The sequence below is a fragment of the Chiloscyllium punctatum genome, unplaced genomic scaffold, assembly GCF_047496795.1.
Source record: "Chiloscyllium punctatum isolate Juve2018m unplaced genomic scaffold, sChiPun1.3 scaffold_244, whole genome shotgun sequence".
Classification (NCBI taxonomy): Eukaryota; Metazoa; Chordata; class Chondrichthyes; order Orectolobiformes; family Hemiscylliidae; genus Chiloscyllium; species Chiloscyllium punctatum.
In genome coordinates, this window is record NW_027309978.1 from 303,427 (window position 1) to 308,201 (window position 4,775).

General features: G+C 43.3%; 1 non-coding gene across 1 annotated transcript; it reads left to right on the plus strand.

Moving 5' to 3' along the window:
• The first annotated feature begins 594 nt into the window (after positions 1-594).
• trnas-gcu (transfer RNA serine (anticodon GCU)) lies at positions 595-676 on the plus strand. The gene has a single exon. It is a non-coding gene; the product is annotated as a tRNA-Ser (tRNA).
• The last annotated feature ends 4,099 nt before the right edge of the window (positions 677-4,775 follow it).

Below are 4,775 nucleotides of genomic sequence, written 5' to 3' on the forward strand. Positions count from 1 at the left end.
CTTATTTTGGATTTTGAAATTGTCTGTTCTGTACACAAGTGCGTGTCAAAAACATCTGAGCGGAAGTTAGGTGTTCCGAATATTGACATTGAGCACTATGCACTCTCCTCCAGTCTGGAAAACAATTCCTCACAGGCAATTTAATAGACAATTTACAGTAGGTGCAGGAGTAGGCCATTCTGCCCTTCGAGCCAGCACCACCATTCATTATGATCATGGCCTGAACATCCTCAATCTGTATCCTGTTCCTGCATTATCCCGATAACTCTTGATTCCACTATCCTTAAGAGCTCTATTCAACTCTTTATTGAAAGAACACCTCCTGCTGTCTGGGGTCTTCATTCCGTTGACTTCAAATATTCTCAGTATTCAACAGACCTTGTTACATATTCATTTCCTCATTTTTGTTCAGATCACTGTGTGCATTGTGTGACAGTGGGAGTGCACTTGCCCCACAACCCAGGGGTCAGACCATAGTCTTGGAACCGTATTATGTTATTTATCATTTTACCAACACCAGGGAGAAATACCTGCTGCTCTGCAAAATTTACCCAATTCAATTATTCATAAGGTCATAGATGCCCCAGGGTCTGTGACGAGGTGGCCGAGAGGTTAAGGCGATGGATTGCTAATTCGTTGCGCTCTGCGCGCGTGGGTTCGAATCCCACTCTCGTCGCTGTCATCAATGTCATTTTCGTGGTGCTGTTTTCAGATGATCACAGCTGTCGTATTGGAACTGGAACGCGAAGAGTCAGTTTACATCCATTTCCGCTGTTACAAAATTTCAAAGAATGGCTTGAGCCTGTTGTCTAAACTGTATTGAAATGTAGGTTGCATAGGGATAATGAAAGGGAGCGCGGTTTCCTTTTGCAAATCAAGTTGCTGTGAACGTTTTTTCGTATGAAAGACATCCAGGAAAATCAAATAACGAGAGCTGCGAAGTGCATGTTTATGCAAAGGAATTCTTAATGAACGTTTTGTCAGATGAAATCTGAAGGAGTTTGAGAAGAAGTAATTCATCCTGGTGAGAAGAGCACAGCGAGACAGCACAAAATGATGGCGATACTTCAAAGGGGCAGGGCGTGGGTGTAGGGGCACTGAGAACTGGCTGTAAATGCAGAGTGGAGAATTGCCAATGTTGGTGCCGTGCATGGGCACGGAAAGGCTGACACATTGGTCTCGCCCTCGCCCCTTGCTCTCGCCATTGATGAATGCTGGACATAAGGCACAGATAAACACAAGATGTGGGAAGCAAGCTCCCTCTCGTTATGCACACACTGGATGCATCACATTGAACTATGAACAACTGGAGAAATCAGCATGTTACCTTTAGGGAGTGAAACTAAACTGTGGATCAATGACCGCAGATTCGTGCAACATAAACATGAAAAATAATTTAAAATGTAGGGTGAAGGTTTGCTTGCTCAGCTGTAGCTTTGATATCCAGACGTTTCATTACTTGGCTAGGTAACATCATCATCAGTGGCGACCTCCAAGTGAAGCGAAGCTGTTGTCTCCTGCTTTCTATTTATATTTTTGTCCTCGATTGGGTTCCTGGGGTTTGTGGTGATGTTATTTCCTGTTCGTTTTCTGAGGGGTTGATAGATGGCATCTAGATCTATGTGTTTGTTTATGGCGTTGTGGTTGGAGTGCCAGGCCTCTATGAATTCTTAGGCGTGTCTTTGATTAGCCTGTCCCAGGATAGATGTGTTGTCCCAGTAGAAATGGTGGTATTTTTAATCCGTGTGTAGGGCTACGAGGGAGAGAAGGTCGTGTCTTTTTTTGACTAGCTGGTGTTCGTATATCCTGGTGGCTAACTTTCTTCCTGTTGTCTTACGTAGTAGTTGTGACTGTCCTTGCATGGAATTTTGTAGATGACGTTGGTTTTGTCTGTGGATTGTTCTGGTTCTTTTAATTTTGTTAGTTTTTGTTTGAGAGTGTTGGTGGGTTTGTGAGCTCCTCGGATTCTGAGGGGTCTTAGTAGTCTGGCTGTCATGTCTGAAACTTCTTTTATGTATGGTAAGGTGGTTATGGTTTCTGGCTGTGTTTGGTCTGCTTGTCGTGGTTTGTTCTTGAGGAATGTGTGGACTGTATTTTTTGAGTATCTGTTCTTCTCGAATACATTGTAAAGGTGGTTTTCCTCTGTTTTCCGAAGTTCGTCTGTGCTGCAGTGTCTGGTGGCTCGTTGGAATACTGTTCTGACGCAGCTTCGTTTGTGTGTGATGGGATGGTTGCTGGTGTAGTTAAGTATTTGGTCAGTGTTTGTCGGTTTTCTGTATGCACAGGTTTGTAGTTCTCCGTTGTCCTTTCTTTCTACTGTGTCATTCAGGAATGCGAGTTTGTTGTCGGTTTCTTCTTCCTTGTTGAACTTTATGCCTGTGAGAGTGTTGTTGATGATGTTAAATGTCTTTCCTATCTTGTTTCGTTTTGTGATGACAAAGGTGTCATCTGCGTAGCGGACCCAGATTTTCGTTTGATTGTTTCTAGGGCTGTTTGTTCTAGTCTTTGCATTACCGCTTCTGCTCTGAATCCTGATAGCGGAGGTCCTATGGGTGGGCCATTGGGGGTTTGTTTGTAGACGATGTTGTTGAACGTGTAGTGGGTTGTGAGGCACAGGTCCACAAGCTTCATGATGTTTTCGTTGGTAATGTGATTGATGGTGGTTGGTGTGTGTGATGGTCTCTTCTAAAAGTGTGTTTCCTTTGCCATGTCGATGTTGATGAAGGTGAACAGTGCTATTATGTCGAATGAGACCATTGCTTCCCCTTCCTCGACTTTGGTGTTTTTGATGATTTTTAGGAATTCCTGGGTGGAGTGGATGGAGTGCTGTGAATTTTCTATGAGGTACTTCAGTCTTGCGTGTAGTTCTTTGTCCAGTCTGTAATTTGGTGCTCTGGCTAATGAGACTATGGGTCTGAGGGGGCTCCTGGTTTATGGATTTTTGGTAGTCCGGTTCGACTTGGCCAACACATTGATCCTGGGACAGTCTAAGCAAAGACATGCTAGAGAATTCCCAGAGGCCTGGCACTCCAACAACAATGCCATAAACAAACACATAGATCAAAAAGCCATCTATCAACCCCGCAGAAAACAAACCGGAAATGACATCACCACAAACCCCAGGAACCCCATCCAGGAGAAAGATATAAATAGAAAGCAAGAGACAACAGCTTCACTTCACTTGGAGATCTCCACTGATGATGTTACCTAGCCAGGTAATGAAACGTCTGGATTTCAAACCTACAGCTCAGCGAGCAAACCTACACCCTAAACCTCAACCTGAGCTACAAACCTTCACAAACCTTGCGATTTAAAGTGTCTTTATACGAATATCATTAACAGACTTTTCGTTATAATACCCGTCTGGTTGAAAGAAGAAGACGTCACATTTCAAGATAGATGACAACGTTACCAATTTTGTTTTGAAATTGAGATTTATTTGATCATTTTACACAGTGAACAAGTTCATGTTAAACAATGCAAACCACATTCTCTCACCTGGAATAAAAGTGTGATTTCAATATAAACATTGTCCTTGCTAACTCGCAGTTACTCAACATGAAAAATAGGATGTAATGTTTATTAAGCATAGATCAATTAGCACCATTATCTTACTTTGGATTGACTGCAGTATGCACATGCTAAGTAAGGTTTAAGAAAGAATGACTTTTGGAAATAATGATTCGGTGGTGACTAAAAATAATATTAGGTTCTCATGATGTGGATAGTCCACCAATGGTTCCAGTGGTGGAAATGTACAGTGGGCAGTATTTTTATGATGGTATAGACGTATGTGCGCCGCCAGGGATGGGAGCTCCCACTTCACCTGGAACAGCGTCTTTTGACGTGGACCAGGGAGCATTGTGGCATCCGTCTGGGAGTTCCAACCACACCTGGAGCAGCAGGGAGCATTGGCACATCCGAATGCAAGATCCAACCTCATTTGGAGCAGCTTCAGTTGGCCTGGAGCAGGGAGCTTTGGGAGATCATTCTGGGAGCTCCACTCTCACCTGGAGCAGCTTTTAATGACATGTAGCAGCAGGGAGCATTGGGACATCAGAGTGATAGATCCAACCTCAACTGGACCACTTCTATTGACATGGAGGACGGAACATTGGGACATCAGACTGGGAGCTCCAACCTCACAAGGATCAGCGTTTAATGACATTTAGCAGCTGGGCGCATTGGGACATCAGAGTGGTATGTCTAACCTGAACTGTACCACTTCTACTGACATGGAGCAGGGAGCATTGGGACATCACACTGGGAGCTCCAACTTCAAGAACAGAGCCGCTTCTAATGACATGGAGCAGCAAGGAGAATTGGAACTTCAGGTTGGGAGCTCCAACCTCACCTGGATCAGCTGGTATTTATATGGATAAGGAGGGAGTATTGGGACATTAGGCTGGGGGAAAGGATATTCAACTATTTTAATCTAAAGTAAAATACGTTTCAACACCTCAGATGTTAATTGATTTATGAAGAATCTTTCCCGGGAAAATAATTAATTCTTTAGATAGTAAAGACAAGTCCTGCAAATATTAAACTCAGGAAAACGCATTGGTACAGAGAGAAATGGGAGTGATGATTCACGTCTTTGTCTTTTCATTTCTGGCCGTCTCTGCACTGGATTACATCACCAGAAGGACGTTTTCACTCATTTCCAGCAAATACGGTCCGGTCACTAACGTAATCTAAAGCTGAAAATTAATGGGAATATGCGATGTTATGATTAGGATGGAGTTTACTTCAAATTTTGGTGAAAACGTAGCAAA